Source organism: Ranitomeya variabilis, chromosome 2 (genome assembly GCF_051348905.1).
Source record: "Ranitomeya variabilis isolate aRanVar5 chromosome 2, aRanVar5.hap1, whole genome shotgun sequence".
NCBI classification, from domain to species: Eukaryota; Metazoa; Chordata; class Amphibia; order Anura; family Dendrobatidae; genus Ranitomeya; species Ranitomeya variabilis.
In genome coordinates, this window is record NC_135233.1 from 140,894,829 (window position 1) to 140,921,154 (window position 26,326).

The 26,326-nt window shown below is 49.5% G+C and overlaps 1 protein-coding gene across 2 annotated transcripts in view; it reads right to left on the bottom strand.

Moving 5' to 3' along the window:
- UTRN (utrophin) overlaps window positions 1-22,318 on the bottom strand; it is an 846,507-nt gene extending 824,189 nt beyond the window's left edge. For both annotated transcript variants that reach the window (XM_077283030.1, XM_077283029.1), the window contains exon 1: window positions 21,850-22,318. The gene's annotated coding sequence lies outside the window, so the exon portion shown is untranslated. The remainder of the gene's footprint in view (window positions 1-21,849) is intronic.
- Window positions 22,319-26,326: the final 4,008 nt, after the last annotated feature.

Consider the following 26,326-nt stretch of genomic DNA (forward strand, 5'->3'; position numbering starts at 1 on the left):
CCGTTACTGTGTCCAGTTAGCAAAAAACGACCCGTTACTGCGTCCAGTAAGCAAAAAACAACCCGTTACTGCGTCCAGTTAGCAAAAAACAACCTGTTACTGCATCCAGTAAGCGAAAAACAACCCGTTACTGCATCCAGTAAGCGAAAAACAACCCGTTACTGCATCCAATAAGCGAAAAACAACCCGTTACTGCGTCCAGTTACCAATAAACAACCTGTTATTGTGTCCAGTAAGCGAAAAACAACCCGTTACTGCATCCAGTAAGCGAAAAACAACCCGTTACTGCGTCCAGTTAGCGAAAAAAAAAAAAACGTCACTGCATCCAGTAAGCGAAAAACAACCCGTTACTGCATCCAGTTAGCAAAAAACAACCCGTTACTGCATCCAGTAAGCGAAAAACAACCCGTTACTGCGTCCAGTAAGCAAAAAACAACCCGTTACTGCATCCAGTAAGCAAACAACAACCCGTTACTGCGTCCAGTTACCAATAAACGACCTGTTATTGTGTCCAGTAAGCGAAAAACAACCCATTACTGCATCCAGTAAGCAAACAACAACCCGTTACTGCGTCCAGTTACCAATAAACAACCTGTTATTGTGTCCAGTAAGCGAAAAACAACCCGTTACTGCGACCAGTTAGCGAAAAAAAAACGTCACTGCATCCAGTAAGCGAAAAACAACCCGTTACTGCGTCCAGGTAGCAAAAAACAACCCGTTACTGCATCCAGTAAGCGAAAAACAACCCGTTACTGCATCCAGTAAGCGAAAAACAACCCGTTAGTGCGACCAATTAGCGAAAAAAAAACGTCACTGCATCCAGTAAGCGAAAAACAACCCGTTACTGCGTCCAGTTAGCAAAAAACAACCCGTTACTGCATCCAGTAAGCAAACAACAACCCGTTACTACATCCAGTAAGCAAACAACGACCAGTTACTGCATCCAGTAGGCAAACAAAGACCAGTTACTGCGTTCAGTAAGCGAAAAACAACCCGTTACTGCATCCAGTAAGCGAAAAACAACCCGTTACTGCATCCAGTAAGCAAAAAACGACCAGTTACAGCATCCATTAGGCAAAAAACGACCCATTACTGCATCCAGTAAGCAAACAACGACCCGTTACTGCATCCAGTAGGCAAACAACGACCAGTTACTGCGTTCAGTAAGCGAAAAACGACCCGTTACTGCGTCCAGTAAGCAAACAACGACCTGTTACTGCGTTCAGTAAGCAAACAACGACCTGTTACTGCGTCCAGTAAGCGAAAAATTACCCGTTACTGCATCCAGTAAGCAAAAAATTACCCGTTACTGAGTCCAGTAAGCGAAAAACGACCTATTACTGCGTCCAGTTAGCAAAAAAACGACCCGTTACTGGATCCAGTAAGTAAAAAGGGACCCTTTTTCCTTAGACGTCATTGTTTAAAAAAAAAAGAGAGATTCAACAGAGATCAGTTATTTAACCCCTTAATGACCGGAGCTTTTTTTGGTTTTGCATTTTCGTTTTTGCGCTCCTTCTTCCCAGAGCCATAACTTTTTTATTTTTCTGTCAATAAGTCCATGTGAGGGCTTATTTTTTGCGGGACAAATTGTACTTTTGAGTGACACCATTGGCTTTACCATGTCGTGTACTAGAAAAATTTCAAGTGTGGTGAGATTGCAAAAAAAGTGCAATCCCAAACTTGTTTTTTGTTTGCCTTTTTTGCTAGGTTCACTAAATGCTAAAACTGACCTGACATTATGATTCTCCAGGTTATTACAAGTTCCTAGACACCAAACATGTCTAGGTTATTTTTTATCTAAGTGGTGAAAAAAAATTCCAAACTTTCCTAAAAAAAAAAATAAATAAATTGAGCGTGATCTGGGACTGGGTGAGGGCTTATTTTTTGTGTGCCGAGCTGACGTTTTTAATACCATTTTGGTGCAAATACGTTCTTTTGATCACCGTTATTGCATTTTAATGCAATATCGTGGTGACCAAAAAAAGTACAGTAATTCTGGGCCTTTTAGTGATCAGTTTAATCCTTTTGTTTTATTGATAGATCGGGCGATTCTGAACGAAGCGATTTTTTTTTATTGTTTTATTTTGAATGGGGCAAAAGGGGGGTGATGGTGATTTAAACTTTTATATTTTTTTTATTTTTTTCATATGCGCACCAGTGTGCGCATTTCCGGACGGATGGCCGGAAGCGCTTGCTAAATGCCGCTGTCAGAGTGTGACAGTGGCATTTAATTAGTTAATAGGCGCAGGCGGATCGAGATTCCGCCGCGCCTATTGCGGGCACATGTCAGCTGTTCAAAACAGCTGACATGTCCTGGCTTTGATGCGGGCTCACTGCTGGGGCATCAAAGCGGGGGTTCTGCCATGGGACGTATTATTGTATAGTTGCTTTTTCAGTAATCAGTGGGGGTATCTGCAGTCTTTACGTCTCCCAACAATCTGCAGAATATGTCAGGAGGTACTTACCATTTAAAAGAAAAATGAAATGATACCGTAGTTGATCTTCAAGATGCCAATACAATATAGCTGCCTGTCCCAACTCCACCATGAGCATGCTTTGGTTTGCCAAGTTTGCATGCGTTTTCATTGGGCAGAGAGGAGTATGGCCTCCTTTTCATTAGTGTTTTATCACATTTTCATTCGTCCAAGTACACAAATATGTGATCAGCTCCATAGGCTACAATGGGATTGTGTTCTTCGAAGCATGAAAATGATGGATACAACGCGCTTATGACAATCCTGTATTATCTGCTTACAAATAAAGTACGACTTTGTTACAATGTATTCTTACACAATGTTTGTGGATGGTGACCCCACAACAATTTCTGTCATTCCAGCAGAACCTGCTTATCACTGGCTATCTTGTCCTGGGGGACAGTCTGAGTGACTCGACTTGTTTTGTGACATCACATGGAACATTTAGAAGTCACATTTCGCACATTTCATAAAAGCCCTTGAAGCACATTAGGCTCCGTTCACACAGTTCCTTTGTTGGCTCCATTTTAAGAATAAACAGAAATAAGTGATCTGCTGCATTAATTATGCCCATGGAAAAGGAGGGGTCCAATTCACTGGTCAACAGCATTTTTGGTGCCAAAGATATTTCATCGAATTTAGGGTATTTTTGGGGTGCTGATTCTGAATATGCTATCAGTTTTGCCAGATTGGCTCAAGTTTTTGAGATTTTTGGTATCTTATTTATAGCACTTGTTGGTAAATGCGACGCATCATCTCATTAATTTCTTTGGATTAGTACTTGAACTGAGCAGTTCTCAATATAGTTTTGTGTTAATTAGTGTTCTAAAAGTTTGTTCATAGCTTGATTTTTGCACTAACTTTATGTTGTTGTCTGTTTTCCAGTGAAAAGCATGAACTCATCAAGAAGAAGTTGTCTTAACGATCCAGACTCATTCTGTTACATTTGTGGTGAATACACACTGCCAAAACATAGAAGAAACATAACAGACTTCGTAAAAAAAGTGTATTTTGCCTATTTTGGGGTTATGCTTGGGGACCAAGACAAGTTTTGGGCACCACACATAGTGTGCAAAGCATGTATCGAATTATTACGAAAATGGAGCAAAGGACAAAGAAAAAGCTTCAAATTTGGTGTTCCAATGGTGTGGAGAGAGCCAAAAAATCATCATGATGACTGTTATTTATGGTAAACACAGGTACAGGCACATCTTCACAATGAGGGACAGGCCTTCTTGCAGATTCCATGTTACTCCCATTTTCGTTTCTTATGCTTATTGAATCCTTGCACTTGCACTGCACAGAAATAACAGTCATCATGATGATTTTTTGGCTCTCTCCACACCATTGGAACACCAAATTTGAAGCTTTTTCTTTGTCCTTTGCTCCATTTTCGTAATAATTCGATACATGCTTTGCACACTATGTGTGGTGCCCAAAACTTGTCTTGGTCCCCAAGCATAACCCCAAAATAGGCAAAATACACTTTTTTTACGAAGTCTGTTATGTTTCTTCTATGTTTTGGCAGTGTGTATTCACCACAAATGTAACAGAATGAGTCTGGATCGTTAAGACAACTTCTTCTTGATGAGTTCATGCTTTTCACTGGAAAACAGACAACAACATAAAGTTAGTGCAAAAATCAAGCTATGAACAAACTTTTAGAACACTAATTAACACAAAACTATATTGAGAACTGCTCAGTTCAAGTACTAATCCAAAGAAATTAATGAGATGATGCGTCGCATTTACCAACAAGTGCTATAAATAAGATACCAAAAATGTCAAAAACTTGAGCCAATCTGGCAAAACTGATAGCATATTCAGAATCAGCACCCCAAAAATACCCCAAATTCATTAAAATATTTTGGACACCAGAAAAAAATTTTTTTTTTGTTGACCTGTGTTATTATGGTGTCGGATTTTCAGAACAGAAAAACCAATATTCTAGGTGGAATTTTTTAATTCTTAAAAATGGAACCCAAAAGAATCCCGTAATAATCGATGAGTACTCTCTGCTTCTTTTTACATATTTCATGCAGTGAATCACTTATTCTGTCTGTTTCGAAAACGGCGCAGACAACCAAAATTCCTGAATGGAAACAGTCTTAAAGGGAACCTGTTATGCAAGATAACGCTCTTAACCTGCAGATTTGGGGTTGTTCTGCAGGTGAATTGCATTCTGACATCACGCGGCGCTGGCACTGAGAGCCCCGCTACCGGGAGAAAAGTAATTTTATTTTTCCCAGCAACGTCCAGCTTCCAGTCACAGGCGTGACGCCGGCACAGTTTCAGTGTATACACTCAGTGTATAGAGAGCGGCGGCTGCAACTGCGCCCTGGCACTGACTGAGATCCGGACCTAATACTGAGCTGACTGTCAGTCAGTGACGGGCACGGTTACAACCACCGCTCTCTACGCACAGAGCTGTGACTGAAAAGGCACCGGCACCACCTATATCCCTGGGAGCCGAACGCTGCCACAAGGAATAAAGTTCATCTCTTCCCGGCAGTGGGGCTCTCAGTGACAGCACTGCACGGTGTCAGAACGCTATTAACCTTCAGATTAGCCCCAAATTTGCAGGTTAGTAGGGTTATTTTACATGACAGGCTCCCCTTAATAAATGATCACGGTGTCCCATCCCCACTGATAAAGTGACAAGTGCAGTGATACGGATACACGTCCCACCTTACACACAGCGATACGGATACACGTCCCACCTTACATGCAGCGATACGGATACACGTCCCACCTTACACACAGCGATACGGATACACGTCCCACCTTACACGCAGCGATACGGATACACGTCCCTCCTTACACACAGCGATACGGATACACGTCCCTCCTTACACGCAGTGATACGGATACATGTCCCTCCTTACACGCAGCGATACGGATACAAGTCCCACCTTACACGCAGCGATACGGATACACGTCCCTCCTTACACACAGCGATACGGATACACGTCCCTCCTTACACGCAGTGATACGGATACACGTCCCTCCTTACACACAGCGATACGGATACACGTCCCACCTTACACACAGCGATACGGATACACGTCCCACCTTACACGCAGCGATATGGATACACGTCCCACCTTACACACAGCGATACGGATACACGTCCCACCTTACACGCAGCGATACGGATACACATCCCAACTTACACGCAGCGATATGGATACACGTTCCTCCTTACACACAGTGATACGGATACACGTCCCTCCTTACACACAGCGATACGGATACACGTCCCACCTTACACGCAGCGATACGGATACACGTCCCTCCTTACACACAGCGATACGGATACACGTCCCTCCTTACACACAGCGATACGGATACACGTCCCACCTTACACGCAGCGATACGGATACACATCCCAACTTACACGCAGCGATATGGATACACGTTCCTCCTTACACACAGTGATACGGATACACGTCCCTCCTTACAAGCAGCGATACGGATACACATCCCAACTTACACACAGTGATACGGATACACGTTCCTCCTTACACACAGTGATACGGATACACGTCCCTCCTTACAAGCAGCGATACGGATACACGTCCCACCTTACACGCAGCGATACGGATACACGTCCCACCTTACACACAGCGATACGGATACACGTCCCTCCTTACACACAGCGATACGGATACACGTCCCACCTTACACGCAGCGATACGGATACACGTCCCTCCTTACACACAGCGATACGGATACACGTCTCTCCTTACACACAGTGATACGGATACACGTCCCTCCTTACAAGCAGCGATACGGATACACGTCCCACCTTACACGCAGCGATACGGATACACGTCCCACCTTACACACAGCGATACGGATACACGTCCCTCCTTACACACAGCGATACGGATACACGTCCCACCTTACACGCAGCGATACGGATACACGTCCCTCCTTACACACAGCGATACGGATACACGTCTCTCCTTACACACAGCGATACGGATAAACATCCCACCTTACACGCAGCGATATGGATACACGTTCCTCCTTACAAGCAGCAATACGGATACACGTCCCTCCTTACACAGTGATATGGATACACGTCCCACCTTACACGCAGCGATACGGATACACGTCCCACCTTACACACAGCGATACGGATACACGTCCCTCCTTACACACAGCGATACGGATACACGTCCCACCTTACACGCAGCGATACGGATTCACATCCCACCTTACACGCAGCGATATGGATACACGTTCCTCCTTACACACAGCGATACGGATACACGTCCCTCCTTACACGCAGAGATACGGATACACGTCCCACCTTACACGCAGCGATACAGATACACGTCCCACCTTACACGCAGCGATACGGATAGACGTCTTTCCTTACACGCAGGGATACCGATACACATCCCTCCTTACACGCAGCGATACGGATACACGTCCCTCCTTACACACAGCGATACAGATACACGTCCCTCCTTACACGCAGCGAAACAGATACACGTCCCACCTTACACGCAGCGATACGGATACACGTCCCACCTTATACGCAGCAATACAGATACAGGTCCCTCCTTACACACAGCGATACGGATACACGTCCCTCCTTACACGCAGGGATACCGATACACATCCCTCCTTACACACAGCGATACGGATACATGTCCCTCCTTACACGCAGCGATACGGATACACGTCCTTCCTTACACACAGAGATACGGATACACGTCCCTCCTTACACACAGGGATACGAATACACGTCCCTCCTAACACACAGCGATACGGATACACGTCCATCCTTACACGCAGCGATACGGATACATGTCCCTCCTTACACGCAGAGATACGGATACACGTCCCACCTTACACGCAGAGATACGGATACACGTCCCTCCTTACACACAGGGATACGAATACACGTCCCTCCTTACACACAGCGATACGGATACACGTCCCTCCTTACATGCAGCGATACAGATACACGTCCCTCCTTACACACAGCGATACGGATACACGTCCATCCTTACACACAGCGATACGGATACATGTCCCACCTTACACGCAGCGATACGGATACACGTCCCACCTTACACGCAGCGATACGGATACACCTCCCACCTTATACGCAGCAATACAGATACACGTCCCTCCTTACACACAGCGATACGGATACACGTCTTTCCTTACACGCAGGGATACCGATACACGTCCCTCCTTACACGCAGGGATACCGATACACGTCCCTCCTTACACACAGCGATACGGATACACGTTCCTCCTTACACGCAGCGCTACGGATACACGTCCTTCCTTACACACAGCGATACGGATACACGTCCCTCCTTACACGCAGCGATACGGATACACGTCCCTCCTTACACACAGCGATACGGATACACGTCCCTCCTTACACGCAGCGATACGGATACACGTCCTTCCTTACACACAGCGATACGGATACACGTCCCACCTTACACACAGAGATACGGATACACGTCTCTCCTTACACGCAGCGATACGGATACAAGTCCCTCCTTACACACAGAGATACGGATACACGTCCCTCCTTACACGCAGCGATACGGATACACGTCCCACCTTACACGCAGCGATAAGGATACACGTCCCACCTTACACGCAGCGATACGGATACACCTCCCACCTTATACGCAGCAATACAGATACACGTCCCTCCTTACACACAGCGATACGGATACACGTCCCACCTTACACGCAGCGATACGGATACACGTCCCTCCTTACACGCAGCGATACGGATACACGTCCCACCTTACACGCAGCGATACGGGTACACGTCCCACCTTACACGCAGCGATACGGATACACGTCCCACCTTATACGCAGCAATACAGATACACGTCCCTCCTTATACACAGCGATACGGATACACGTCTTTCCTTACACGCAGGGATACCGATACACGTCCCTCCTTACACGCAGGGATACCGATACACGTCCCTCCTTACACACAGCGATACGGATACACGTCCCTCCTTACACACAGCGATACGGATACACGTCCCTCCTTACACGCAGCGATACGGATACACGTCCCTCCTTACATGCAGGGATACGGATACACGTCCCACCTTACACACAGCGATACGGATACACGTCCCTCCTTACACACAGCGATACGGATACACGTCCTTCCTTACACACAGCGATACGGATACACGTCCCTCCTTACACACAGCGATACGGATACACGTCCTTCCTTACACACAGCGATACGGATACACGTCCCTCCTTACACGCAGCGATACGGATACACGTCCCTCCTTACACACAGAGATACGGATACACGTCTCTCCTTACACGCAGCGATACGGATACATGTCCCTCCTTACACGCAGAGATACGGATACACATCCCACCTTACACGCAGAGATACGGATACACGTCCCTCCTTACACACAGGGATACGAATACACGTCCCTCCTTACACACAGCAATACGGATACACGTCCCTCCTTACATGCAGCGATACAGATACACGTCCCTCCTTACACACAGCGATACGGATACACGTCCCTCCTTACACACAGCGATACGGATACACGTTCCACCTTACACGCAGCGATACGGATACAAGTCCCACCTTACACGCAGCGATACGGATACACGTCCCACCTTACACGCAGCGATACGGATACACGTCCCACCTTACACACAGCGATACGGATACACGTCTTTCCTTACACACAGAGATACGGATACACGTCCCTCTTTACACGCAGCGATACGGATACACGTCCCTCCTTACACACAGCGATACGGATACACGTCCCTCCTTACACGCAGCGATACGGATACACGTCCCACCTTACACGCAGCGATACGGATACACGTCCCACCTTACACGCAGCGATACGGATACACGTCCCACCTTATACGCAGCGATACGGATACACGTCCCACCTTACACGCAGCGATACAGATACACGTCCCTCCTTACACGCAGCGATACGGATACACGTCCCACCTTACACGCAGCGATACGGATACACGTCCCACCTTACACGCAGCGATACAGATACACGTCCCTCCTTACACACAGCGATACGGATACACGTCTTTCCTTACACGCAGGGATACCGATACACGTCCCTCCTTACACGCAGCGATACGGATACACGTCCCTCCTTACACTCAGGGATACGGATACACGTCCCACCTTACACACAGAGATACAGATACACGTCTCTCCTTACACGCAGCGATACGGATACACGTCCCTCCTTACACACAGGGATACGAATACACGTCCCTCCTTACACACAGCGATACGGATACATGTCCCTCCTTACATGCAGCGATATGGATACAAGTCCCACCTTACACGCAGCGATACGGATACACGTCCCTCCTTACACACAGCGATACGGATACACGTCCCACCTTACACGCAGCGATACGGATACACGTCCCACCTTACACACAGGGATAAGGATACACGTCCCACCTTACACGCAGTGATACGGATACACGTCCTTCCTTATCCACAGCGATACGGATACACGTCCCTCCTTACACGCAGGGATATGGATACACGTCCTTCCTTACCCACAGCGATACGGATACACGTCCCTCCTTACACGCAGCGATACGGATACACGTCCCTCCTTACACGCAGCGATACGGATACACAACCCTCCTTACACATGGTGATACAGAAACACGTCTCTCCTTATACGCAGCGACACAGATACACATCCCTCCTTACACACAGGGATACGAATACACGTCCCTCCTTACATGCAGCGATATGGATACACGTCCCTCCTTACACACAGCGATACGGATACACAACCCTCCCTACACAAAGTGATACGGATACACAACCCTCCCTACACATGGTGATTCAGATACACGTCCCACCTTACACGCAGCGATAAGGATACACGTCCCACCTTACACACAGGGATAAGGATACACGTCCCTCCTTACACGCAGGGATAAGGATACACGTCCCACCTTACACGCAGCGATACGGATACACGTCCTACCTTACACGCAGCGATAAGGATACACGTCCCTCCTTACACACAGCGATACGGATACACGTCCCTCCTTACACGCAGCGATACGGATACACGTCCCTCCTTACACGCAGGGATAAGGATACACGTCCCACCTTACACGCAGCGATACGGATACACGTCCCACCTTACACGCAGCGATACAGATACACGTCCCTCCTTACACGCAGTGATACGGATACACGTCCTACCTTACACGCAGCGATAAGGATACACGTCCCTCCTTACACACAGCGATACGGATACACGTCCCTCCTTACACGCAGTGATACGGATACACGTCCCACCTTACACGCAGCGATACGGATACACGTCCTACCTTACACGCAGCGATAAGGATACACGTCCCTCCTTACACACAGCGATACGGATACACGTCCCTCCTTACACGCAGCGATACGAATACACGTCCTACCTTACACGCAGCGATACGGATACACATCCCACCTTACACGCAGGGATAAGGATACACGTCCCACCTTACACGCAGCGATACGGATACACGTCCTACCTTACACGCAGCGATAAGGATACACGTCCCTCCTTACACACAGCGATATGGATACACGTCCCTCCTTACACGCAGTGATACGGATACACGTCCCACCTTACACGCAGCGATACGGATACACGTCCTACCTTACACGCAGCGATAAGGATACACGTCCCTCCTTACACACAGCGATACGGATACACGTCCCTCCTTACACGCAGCGATACGAATACACGTCCTACCTTACACGCAGTGATACGGATACACGTCCCTCCTTACACACAGCGATACGGATACACGTCCCTCCTTACACGCAGTGATACGGATACACGTCCCTCCTTACACACAGCGATACGGATACACGTCCCACCTTACACGCAGTGATACGGATACACGTCCCTCCTTACACGCAGCGATACGGATACACGTCCCACCTTACACACAGGGATAAGGATACACAACCCTCCTTACACGCAGCGATACGAATACACGTCCCTCCTTACACGCAGCGATACAGATACATGTCTCTCCATACACAACCCTCCTTACACACAGCGATACGGATACACAACCCTCCTTACACACAGGGATACGGATACACGTCCCACCTTACACATGGTGATTCAGATACACGTCTCTCCTTACACGCAGCGATACGGATACACGTCCCTCCTTACACGCAGTGATACGGATACACGTCCCACCTTACACACAGGGATAAGGATACACAACCCTCCTTACACACAGGGATATGGATACACGTCCCTCCTTACACACAGCGATACGGAAACACGTCCCACCTTACACGCAGCGATACGGATACACGTCCCACCTTACACGCAGCGATACGGATACATGTCCCACCTTATACGCAGCAATACAGATACACGTCCCTCCTTACACACAGCGATACGGATACACGTCCCTCCTTACACGCAGCGATACGGATACACGTCCCTCCTTACACACAGCGATACGGATACACGTCCCTCCTTACACACAGCGATACGGATACACGTCCTTCCTTACACACAGCGATACGGATACACGTCCCTCCTTACACGCAGCGATACGGATACACGTCCCTCCTTACACGCAGAGATACGGATACATGTCCCTCCTTACACGCAGAGATACGGATACACATCCCACCTTACACGCAGAGATACGGATACACGTCTCTCCTTACACGCAGCGATACGGATACACGTCTCTCCTTACACGCAGCGATACGGATACATGTCCCTCCTTACACGCAGAGATACGGATACACATCCCACCTTACACGCAGAGATACGGATACACGTCCCTCCTTACACGCAGCGATACGGATACACGTCTCTCCTTACACGCAGCGATACGGATACATGTCCCTCCTTACACGCAGAGATACGGATACACATCCCACCTTACACGCAGAGATACGGATACACGTCCCTCCTTACACACAGGGATACGAATACACGTCCCTCCTTACACACAGCGATACGGATACACGTCCCTCCTTACATGCAGCGATACAGATACACGTCCCTCCTTACACACAGCGATACGGATACACGTCCCTCCTTACACACAGCGATACGGATACACGTCCCACCTTACACGCAGCGATACGGATACAAGTCCCACCTTACACGCAGCGATACGGATACACGTCCCACCTTACACGCAGCGATACGGATACACGTCCCACCTTACACACAGCGATACGGATACACGTCTTTCCTTACACTCAGAGATACGGATACACGTCCCTCCTTACACGCAGCGATACGGATACACGTCCCTCCTTACACACAGCGATACGGATACACGTCCCTCCTTACACGCAGCGATACGGATACACGTCCCACCTTACACGCAGCGATACGGATACACGTCCCACCTTACACGCAGCGATACGGATACACGTCCCACCTTATACGCAGCGATACGGATACACGTCCCACCTTACACGCAGCGATACAGATACACGTCCCTCCTTACACGCAGCGATACGGATACACGTCCCACCTTACACGCAGCGATACGGATACACGTCCCACCTTACACGCAGCGATACAGATACACGTCCCTCCTTACACACAGCGATACGGATACACATCTTTCCTTACACGCAGGGATACCGATACACGTCCCTTCTTACACGCAGCGATACGCATACACGTCCCTCCTTACACTCAGGGATACGGATACACGTCCCACCTTACACACAGAGATACGGATACACGTCCCTCCTTACACTCAGAGATACGGATACACGTCTCTCCTTACACGCAGCGATACGGATACACGTCCCTCCTTACACACAGGGATACGAATACACGTCCCTCCTTACATGCAGCGATATGGATACAAGTCCCACCTTACACGCAGCGATACGGATACACGTCCCTCCTTACACACAGCGATACGGATACACGTCCCACCTTACACGCAGCGATACGGATACACGTCCCACCTTACACACAGGGATAAGGATACACATCCCACCTTACACGCAGTGATACGGATACACGTCCCTCCTTACACGCAGGGATACGGATACACGTCCTTCCTTATCCACAGCGATACGGATACACGTCCCTCCTTACACGCAGGGATATGGATACACGTCCTTCCTTACCCACAGCGATACGGATACACGTCCCTCCTTACACGCAGCGATACGGATACACAACCCTCCTTACACATGGTGATACAGAAACACGTCTCTCCTTATACGCAGCGACACAGATACACATCCCTCCTTACACACAGGGATACGAATACACGTCCCTCCTTACATGCAGCGATATGGATACACGTCCCTCCTTACACACAGCGATACGGATACACAACCCTCCCTACACAAAGTGATACGGATACACAACCCTCCCTACACATGGTGATTCAGATACACGTCCCACCTTACACGCAGCGATACGGATACACGTCCTACCTTACACGCAGCGATAAGGATACACGTCCCTCCTTACACACAGCGATACGGATACACGTCCCACCTTACACACAGGGATAAGGATACACGTCCTACCTTACACGCAGCGATAAGGATACACGTCCCTCCTTACACACAGCGATACGGATACACGTCCCTCCTTACACGCAGCGATACGGATACACGTCCCTCCTTACACGCAGGGATAAGGATACACGTCCCACCTTACACGCAGCGATACGGATACACGTCCTACCTTACACGCAGCGATAAGGATACACGTCCCTCCTTACACACAGCGATACGGATACACGTCCCTCCTTACACGCAGTGATACGGATACACGTCCCACCTTACACGCAGCGATACGGATACACGTCCTACCTTACACGCAGCGATAAGGATACACGTCCCTCCTTACACACAGCGATACGGATACACGTCCCTCCTTACACGCAGCGATACGAATACACGTCCTACCTTACACGCAGCGATAAGGATACACGTCCCTCCTTACACACAGCGATACGGATACACGTCCCTCCTTACACGCAGTGATACGGATACACGTCCCTCCTTACACACAGCGATACGGATACACGTCCCACCTTACACGCAGTGATACGGATACACGTCCCTCCTTACACGCAGCGATACGGATACACGTCCCACCTTACACACAGGGATAAGGATACACAACCCTCCTTACACGCAGCGATACGAATACACGTCCCTCCTTACACGCAGCGATACAGATACACGTCTCTCCATACACAACCCTCCTTACACACAGCGATACGGATACACAACCCTCCTTACACACAGGGATACGGATACACGTCCCACCTTACACATGGTGATTCAGATACACGTCTCTCCTTACACGCAGCGATACGGATACACGTCCCTCCTTACACGCAGTGATACGGATACACGTCCCACCTTACACACAGGGATAAGGATACACAACCCTCCTTACACACAGGGATATGGATACACGTCCCTCCTTACACACAGCGATACGGAAACACGTCCCTCCTTACACGCAGCGATACGGATACACGTCCCACCTTACACGCAGCGATACGGATACATGTCCCACCTTACACGCAGCGATACGGATACATGTCCCACCTTATACGCAGCAATACAGATACACGTCCCACCTTACACACAGCGATACGGATACACGTCTTTCCTTACACACAGCGATACGGATACACGTCCCTCCTTACACACAGGGATACGAATACACGTCCCTCCTTACACGCAGAGATACGGATACACGTCCCACCTTACACGCAGAGATACGGATACACGTCCCTCCTTACACACAGGGATACGAATACACGTCCCTCCTTACACGCAGTGATACGGATACACGTCCCTCCTTACACGCAGCGATACGGATACACGTCCCTCCTTACACGCAGCGATACGGATACACGTCCCTCCTTACACGTAGCGATACGGATACACAACCCTCCTTACACACAGGGATACGAATACACGTCCCTCCTTACACGCCGGGATACGGATACACGTCCCTCCTTACACGGAGCGATACGGATACACGTCCCTCCTTACACGCAGTGATACGGATACACGTCCCTCCTTATCCACAGCAATACGGATACACGTCCCTCCTTACCCACAGCGATACGGATACACGTCCCTCCTTACACGCCGGGATACGGATACACGTCTCTCCTTACACGCAGCGATACGGATACACAACCCTCCTTACACACAGGGATACGAATACACGTCCCTCCTTACACACAGCGATACGGATACACGTCTCTCCTTACACGCAGCGATACGGATACACGTCCCTCCTTACACAAAGTGATACGGATACACATCTCTCCTTACACGCAGCGATATGGATACACGTCCCTCCTTACACACAGGGATACGGATACACGTTCCTCCTTACACGCAGAGATACGGATACACGTCTCTCCTTACACGCAGCGATATGGATACATGTCCCTCCTTACACACAGGGATACGGATACACGTCCCTCCTTACACACAGCGATACGGATACACGTCCCTCCTTACACGCAGCGATACGAATACACGTCCCTCCTTACACGCAGCGATACGGATACACGTCTCTCCTTACACGCAGCGATACGGATACACGTCCCTCCTTACACACAGGGATACGAATACACGTCCCTCCTTACACGCAGAGATACGGATACACGTCCCACCTTACACGCAGAGATACGGATACACGTCCCTCCTTACACACAGGGATACGAATACACGTCCCTCCTTACACGCAGTGATACGGATACACGTCCCTCCTTACACGCAGCGATACGGATACACGTCCCACCTTACACACAGGGATAAGGATACACAACCCTCCTTACACGCAGCGATACGAATACACGTCCCTCCTTACACGCAGCGATACAGATACACGTCTCTCCATACACAACCCTCCTTACACACAGCGATACGGATACACAACCCTCCTTACACACAGGGATACGGATACACGTCCCACCTTACACATGGTGATTCAGATACACGTCTCTCCTTACACGCAGCGATACGGATACACGTCCCTCCTTACACGCAGTGATACGGATACACGTCCCACCTTACACACAGGGATAAGGATACACAACCCTCCTTACACACAGGGATATGGATACACGTCCCTCCTTACACACAGCGATACGGAAACACGTCCCTCCTTACACGCAGCGATACGGATACACGTCCCACCTTACACGCAGCGATACGGATACACGTCCCACCTTACACGCAGCGATACGGATACATGTCCCACCTTATACGCAGCAATACAGATACACGTCCCTCCTTACACACAGCGATACGGATACACGTCTTTCCTTACACGCAGGGATACCGATACACGTCCCTCCTTACACGCAGGGATACCGATACACGTCCCTCCTTACACACAGCGATACGGATACACGTTCCTCCTTACACGCAGCGCTACGGATACACGTCCTTCCTTACACACAGCGATACGGATACACGTGCCTGCTTACACGCAGCGATACGGATACACGTCCCTCCTTACACGCAGGGATACGGATACACGTCCCACCTTACACACAGAGATACGGATACACGTCCCTCCTTACACGCAGCGATACGGATACACGTCCCTCCTTACACGCAGCAATACGGATACACGTCCCTCCTTACACGCAGGGATACGGATACACGTCCCTCCTTACACGCAGAGATACGGATACACGTCTCTCCTTACACGCAGCGATATGGATACACGTCCCTCCTTACACACAGGGATACGGATACACGTTCCTCCTTACACGCAGAGATACGGATACACGTCTCTCCTTACACGCAGCGATATGGATACATGTCCCTCCTTACACACAGGGATACGGATACACGTCCCTCCTTACACACAGCGATACGGATACACGTCCCTCCTTACACGCAGCGATACGAATACACGTCCCTCCTTACACGCAGCGATACGGATACACGTCTCTCCTTACACGCAGCGATACGGATACACGTCCCTCCTTACACACAGGGATACGAATACACGTCCCTCCTTACACGCAGAGATACGGATACACGTCCCACCTTACACGCAGAGATACGGATACACGTCCCTCCTTACACACAGGGATACGAATACACGTCCCTCCTTACACGCAGTGATACGGATACACGTCCCTCCTTACACGCAGCGATACGGATACACGTCCCTCCTTACACGCAGCGATACGGATACACGTCCCTCCTTACACGTAGCGATACGGATACACAACCCTCCTTACACACAGGGATACGAATACACGTCCCTCCTTACACGCCGGGATACGGATACACGTCCCTCCTTACACGGAGCGATACGGATACACGTCCCTCCTTACACGCAGTGATACGGATACACGTCCCTCCTTATCCACAGCAATACGGATACACGTCCCTCCTTACCCACAGCGATACGGATACACGTCCCTCCTTACACGCCGGGATACGGATACACGTCTCTCCTTACACGCAGCGATACGGATACACAACCCTCCTTACACACAGGGATACGAATACACGTCCCTCCTTACACACAGCGATACGGATACACGTCTCTCCTTACACGCAGCGATACGGATACACGTCCCTCCTTACACAAAGTGATACGGATACACATCTCTCCTTACACGCAGCGATATGGATACACGTCCCTCCTTACACACAGGGATACGGATACACGTTCCTCCTTACACGCAGAGATACGGATACACGTCTCTCCTTACACGCAGCGATATGGATACATGTCCCTCCTTACACACAGGGATACGGATACACGTCCCTCCTTACACACAGCGATACGGATACACGTCCCTCCTTACACGCAGCGATACGAATACACGTCCCTCCTTACACGCAGCGATACGGATACACGTCTCTCCTTACACGCAGCGATACGGATACACGTCCCTCCTTACACACAGGGATACGAATACACGTCCCTCCTTACACGCAGAGATACGGATACACGTCCCACCTTACACGCAGAGATACGGATACACGTCCCTCCTTACACACAGGGATACGAATACACGTCCCTCCTTACACGCAGTGATACGGATACACGTCCCTCCTTACACGCAGCGATACGGATACACGTCCCTCCTTACACGCAGCGATACGGATACACGTCCCTCCTTACACGCAGCGATACGGATACACAACCCTCCTTACACACAGGGATACGAATACACGTCCCTCCTTACACGCCGGGATACGGATACACGTCCCTCCTTACACGGAGCGATACGGATACACGTCCCTCCTTACACGCAGTGATACGGATACACGTCCCTCCTTATCCACAGCAATACGGATACACGTCCCTCCTTACCCACAGCGATACGGATACACGTCCCTCCTTACACGCCGGGATACGGATACACGTCTCTCCTTACACACAGCGATACGGATACACAACCCTCCTTACACACAGGGATACGAATACACGTCCCTCCTTACACACAGCGATACGGATACACGTCTCTCCTTACACGCAGCGATACGGATACACGTCCCTCCTTACACAAAGTGATACGGATACACGTCCCACCTTACACATGGTGATTCAGATACACGTCTCTCCTTACATGCAGCGATACGGATACACGTCCCATCTTACACACAGGGATAAGGATGCACGTCCCACCTTACACGCAGCGATACGGATACACGTCCTACCTTACACGCAGCGATAAGGATACACGTCCCTCCTTACACACAGCGATACGGATACACGTCCCTCCTTACAAGCAGTGATACGGATACACGTCCCTCCTTACACGCAGTGATACGGATACACGTCCCACCTTACACACAGGGATAAGGATACACAACCCTCCTTACACGCAGCGATACGAATACACGTCCCTCCTTACACGCAGCGATACGGATACACGTCTCTCCAAACACGCAGCGATACGAATACACGTCCCTCCTTACACGCAGTGATACGGATACACAACCCTCCTTACACACAGGGATACGGATACACGTCCCTCCTTACACGCAGTGATACGGATACACGTCCCTCCTTACACGCAGCGATACGGATACACGTCCCTCCTTACACGCAGTGATACGGATACACGTCTCTCCTTACACGCAGCGATACGGATACATGTCCCTCCTTACACGCAGCGATACGGATACACAACCCTCCTTACACACAGGGATACGAATACACGTCCCTCCTTACACGCCGGGATACGGATACACGTCCCTCCTTACACGGAGCGATACGGATACACGTCCCTCCTTACACGCAGTGATACGGATACACGTCCCTCCTTACACGCAGTGATACGGATACACGTCCCTCCTTATCCACAGCAATACGGATACACGTCCCTCCTTACCCACAGCGATACGGATACACGTCCCTCCTTACACGCCGGGATACGGATACACGTCTTTCCTTACACACAGCGATACGGATACACAACCCTCCTTACACATGGTGATACAGAAACACGTCTCTCCTTATACGCAGCGACACAGATACACGTCCCTCCTTACACACAGGGATACGAATACACGTCCCTCCTTACACGCAGCGATACGGATACACGTCCCTCCTTACACACAGCGATACGGATACACGTCTCTCCTTACACGCAGCGATACGGATACACGTCCCTCCTTACACAAAGTGATACGGATACACAACCCTCCATACACACAGGGATACGGATACACGTCCCACCTTACACATGGTGATTCAGATACACGTCTCTCCTTACACGCAGCGATACGGATACACGTCCCACCTTACACACAGGGATAAGGATACACGTCCCACCTTACACGCAGCGATACGGATACACGTCCTACCTTACACGCAGCGATAAGGATACACGTCCCTCCTTACACACAGCGATACGGATACACGTCCCTCCTTACACGCAGTGATACGGATACACGTCCCACCTTACACACAGGGATAAGGATACACAACCCTCCTTACACGCAGCGATACGAATACACGTCCCTCCTTACACGCAGCGATACGGATACACGTCTCTCCATACACGCAGCGATACGGATACACGTCCCTCCTTACACGCAGTGATACGGATACACGTCCCTTCTTACACACAGCGATACGGATACACAACCCTCCTTACACACAGGGATACGGATACACGTCCCTCCTTACACGCAGTGATACGGATACATGTCCCTCCTTACACGCAGCGATACGGATACACGTCCCTCCTTACACGCAGTGATACGGATACACGTCTCTCCATACACGCAGCGATACGGATACACAACCCTCCTTACACACAGGGATACGGATACATGACCTACCTTACACGCAGCGATACGGATACACGTCCCACCTTACACGCAGTGATACGGATACACGTCCCTCCTTACACGCAGTGATACGGATACACGTCCCTCCTTACACGCAGTGATACGGATACACGTCCCTCCTTACACGCAGCGATACGGATACACGTCCCACCTTACACGCAGCGATACGGATATACGTCCCTCCTTACACGCAGCGATACGGATACACGTCCCTCCTTACACACAGCGATACAGATACACGTCCCACCTTACACGCAGCGATACGGATACACGTCCCTCCTTACACGCAGCGATACGGATACACGTCCCACCTTACACGCAGCGATACGGATACACGTCCCACCTTACACGCAGCGATACGGATACACGTCCCACCTTACACGCAGCGATACGGATACACGTCCCACCTTACACGCAGTGATATGGATACACGTCCCTCCTTACACGCAGTGATACGGATACACGTCCCTCCTTACACGCAGTGATACTGATACACGTCCCTCCTTACACGCAGCGATACGGATACATGTCCCTCCTTACACGCAGTGATACAGATACACGTCCCTCCTGTTTATTTCCATCTGTCATATTTTAAGACTAATGAAAACCTGTTGGTAAAACTACAGCGAACCCGGCTGACTTTCCTCCCTGTATTATGCGATGTTAGGCGGTTCTCATCTCTTCCCATTACCATTCATTGCACAGACCCCCATATACTCAGTCACTTCCCAATATATGTAGCACGTTTCGGTGCCAGCGGCATGCGGCCCCCTGGACTATAATGGACAGGGACACAAAAGAGTGACAAGAGCTGGAGAAATGACCCATGATTGAGATTACTAGCGGATAACATGGAAGAGTGACCTTTTCCCTGCTATAAGGACCTAGCATTAGTCCCTGCAGAGCACCTTGCAAATCATGTCCTTATGTAGAGACCTCAGTGCTCTCCAGTTACAGGAACACATGAATTATTGAGCCCAGTAATCTTACCTGGTTAGAGTCTCCCTTTTATTGCAGGACACAGGCTCTTTATGGTCACACCTCCATAAAGTCACCAACTTCCTAGGATCGCTAACAATCTACAGATCCACTCACAGGCATTGGGATCCCACCAGCCAAGTGATCTACAGGGCTCACAACATCCCGGATCGTAGGAGAGATTCCTGCGAGAATTCTACTTTTCACAGCTGCTCCTCCCTTCCTTGGCACAGCAGGAACAACTTGCAGCTGTCCGGTTACAGGAAAGAGTTAACAACTTTCCCTCTGCTGTGTGCTCTTTAAGAATTTGCTATCCCTCTTTTTCTCCAGTAATCCACAAGATTGTGATCTCCTAGGGTCCGGCGATCGCCCGCTGTCACCGGTCTTTCCCTCCTACAGAAGTTGCATGGGTCCGCACGGCCGTCCCGTCTGCTCAGGGCTCTCTCCCAACTTGTATTCCAGGTTCACAGCCGTAGTTCACTTTGGATTTCAGTGCGGTCGGCTGTTACAAAACTGAGAGAACGTGGCATAGGTTTATCACGTCCCCGCCCTCTCTGAATTACATGGCCTTTTCTCTAACTTTAGTGTTTACTGTTAAATGGAAGGCCGACAGGCGCCACCTAGTGGAGAATCGCTTACACTACTCATTTGTAGGCTGGTACACATAATAATAATAATAATAATAATAATAATAATAAATCTTTATTTTTATATAGCGCTAACATATTCCGCATTTCTTTACAGTTTGCACACATTATCATGAAGTACAGTAAGGTTATGTGCACACGTAGAAAGGTCCACTGCGGATTTTTCCGCAGCGGATTTGATAAATCCGCAGGGCAAAAACAGTGCGTTTTTCCTGCGGATTTATCGTGGATTTACTGCGGATTTCCCACTGCGGTTTTACACCTGCGGTTTTCTATTGAGGAGCAGGTGTAAAACCGCTGCGGATTCCGCACATAGAATTGACATGCCGCGGAATATAAACCGCTGCGTTTCCGCACGTTTTTTCCCGCAGCATGTGCACTGCTGATTGCGTTTCCCATAGGTTTACATAGTACTGTAAACTCATGGGTAACCGCTGCGGACCCGCAGCTGCGGAAACGCTGCAGATCCGCAGCAAAATCCGCAGAGTGTGCACATAGCCTAACTGTGTGTATACAGTAAATACGCTCCCCATGACTTCACTATAGAAACTGTAACACCAAGAAAGAAAAGTCATGGAAATCAAAGGATGCACTGACATGATAATGATAAGTGATGAAAATTTGAAAACAGAATTATCAAAAAAAAATCTTGATTTATTCAGTATTAAAGGGAACCCGTTACCATAAAAAACGCTATTAAACTGCAGATATTATTATTATTATTATTTATTGTTATAGCGCCATTTATTCCATGGCGCTTTACATGTAAGGAGGGGTATACATAATAAAAACAGGTACAATAATCTTAAACAATACAAGTCATAACTGGTACAGGAGGAGAGAGGACCCTGCCCACGAGGGCTCACAATCTACAAGGGATGGGTGAGAATACAGTAGGTGAGGATAGAGCTGGTCATGCAGCGGTTTGGTTGATCGGTGGTTACTGCAGGTTGTAGGTTTGTCGGAAGAGGTGGGTCTTCAGGTTCTTTTTGAAGGTTTCGATGGTGGGCGAGAGTCTGATGTGTTGTGGTAGAGGGTTCCAGAGTAGGGGTGATATGCGAGAGAAATCTTGTATACGATTGTGGGAAGAGGAGATAAGAGGGGAGTAGAGAAGGAGATCTTGTGAGGATCGGAGGTTGCGTGTAGGTAAGTACACGTAGGTATGGGGTTAATCTGCAGGTTAATAGTGTTAGTAACCTGCCAGGCACCCACACTTAGCTGAACGCTGCAGGGAGAAAATGCACTTTATTCCCCCCCGGCAGCATTCCAGATTCAATCATGACGGCGGCACTGGCTCAGTCACTGCTCTGAGTATACAGAGAAGCTTCTGTAACTGCTCCCAGCCCTGACTGACACTGGCTCTGCACTGGGGCCGGCTTTATATTCAGAGCGGTGACACAACCTCTGCTGACTCCGCCCCCCTGACTGACACTGGCTCTGCATTGGGGCCGGCTGTATACTCAGAGTGGTGACACAACCTCCGCTGACTCCGCACCCCTGACTGACACTGGCTCTGCAGTGGGGCCGGCTGTATACTCAGAGCGGTGACACAACCTCCACTGACTCCGCCCCGACTGACACTGGCTCTGCATTGGGGCCGGCTGTATACTCAGAGTGGTGACACAACCTCCGCTGACTCCGCACCCCTGACTGACACTGGCTCTGCAGTGGGGCCGGCTGTATACTCAGAGCAGTGACACAACCTCCGCTGACTCCGCCCCGACTGACACTGGCTCTGCATTGGGGCCGGCTGTATACTCAGAGTGGTGACACAACCTCCGCTGACTCCGCACCCCTGACTGACACTGGCTCTGCAGTGGGGCCGGCTGTATACTCAGAGCGGTGACACAACCTCCACTGACTCCACCCCGACTGACACTGGCTCTGCATTGGGGCCGGCTGTATACTCAGAGCGGTGACACAACCTCCGCTGACTCCGCCCCCCTGACTGACACTGGCTCTGCATTGGGGCCGGCTGTATACTCAGAGCGGTGACACAACCTCTGCTGACTCCGCCCCGACTGACACTGTCTCTGCATTGGGGCCGGCTGTATACTCAGAGCGGTAAGACAACCTCCGCTGACTCCACCCCCTGACTGACACTGGCTCTGCATTGGGGCGGCTGTATACTCAGAGCGGTGACACAACCCACGCCGACTCCACCCCCTTGACTTTCACTGGCTCTGCATTGGGGCCGGCTGTATACTCATTATGGTGACACAACCCACGCCGATGTAAGGGGTTACAAGGACTATGCTACACCCCTAACCCCTTAAGCACGTCCTCATTTGTAATGTATTAATGTATGCTGCTGTATATATATTTATGTGTGTTACATATCTTCTTGATGCACAATGTATATTATAGGGACAGTGCAGATAGTTCTAAAGCCACTAGATGGGGTACAGAGTCCTTAGTCTAGTCACTGTTGTGAATTCTGCTTTTGGGCTCCCTCCGGTGGTTGTAGGTGGTAATGCAGTTGCCCCTGAGTTGCAGTCCTGGTCAGGTGTATCTGCTGATTGCAGTTCTGACTGGGGTATTTAGGCGTGCAGGATTCATTAGTCCTTGCCAGTTGTCAATTGTTCTTGGGAGGTTATGGACCTCTGCCTGGTTCCTCCTGCCTTTCTGCCAAATCAGCAAAGATAAGTGTCTGGGTTTTTTTTCCTGTGGCACACATGCAGTGTGCTTCACAATTCAGTGCTATTCTTTGTGTTTTCTTGTCCAGCTTAGATTGTGTCAGTATTTTCTCAGTCTTGCTGGATCCTCTGGAGTGGCAGATATACATTCCATGTCTTTAGTTAGATTGTGGAACTTTTTGTATTATCTGCTGTGGATATTTTTGGAAGGGTTTTAATACTGACCGCCTAGTAATCTGTCCTATCCTTTCCTATTTAGCTAGAGTGGCCTCTTTTGCTAAATCCTGTTTCTACCTGCGTGTGTCTATTCTTCTCCTACTCACAGTCATTATTCGTGGGGGGCTGCCTATCCTTTGGGGGTCTGCTCTGAGGCAAGGTAGCATTCCTATTTCCCTCTATAGGGGTATATAGTCCTCCGGCTGTGTTGAGGTGTCTAGATTCGTGTTAGGCACATCCCACGGCTACTTCTAGTTGCGGTGTTAGTTCAGGATTGCGGTCAGTACAGGTTCCACTGACTCCAGAGAAAGTTTCATGCGGCTCCAAGGTCACCGGATCATAACAAGTCACCCTGTTAATAGTTAACCATAGGAGGGGTTTGCTGGGTAGTAGGAGAATAGTACTTCCTAGTTTGGAGTCAGTTATGGCTGGAAGCCAACAGTGCTCAGGTGGGCAATATGCCCCAGCTGCCCAATACCCCGTAACATTGAAGGAAGGGCCCAGCCATCCCGAAATAGCAAGACAGCTGAAAGAGTGACAGCGTCAGTGACAGGGGACAGAGATTCCCAGAAAAGAAGACTGCAGAACAGGACACGGCAGGACAGGTGGCCGGGTCGCTCAAGATGTGGAGATTGCTAGCATGGGTAGACTCCCTTGGTGCCGGGACGAAACGGATGAGGGATCCCCAGGACGCTGTGAACCGACATGACAATGACGCCGGGAAAACATACAGGATGGTAAGACTTGACCTCGAGCCGTGTGTTAGGGAGAGAAGAGAAGGGAAAGATGCAGTAATGTACAATGTGGAAGCTGTCACCGATGATGGAACGTATCTGGATGTTCTGCGAAGTTCTGAAAGTAAAGTTTTGCATTTTGAGTTATACTTGGACTGTATCTCTGTTCATTTGCATAAGGCCAAAGGCGACCCCATGAAAAGGAGGGTAGGCCACTTGGGCACCAAGAATGAAGAGGCAAGTAGAGTACAAGAAA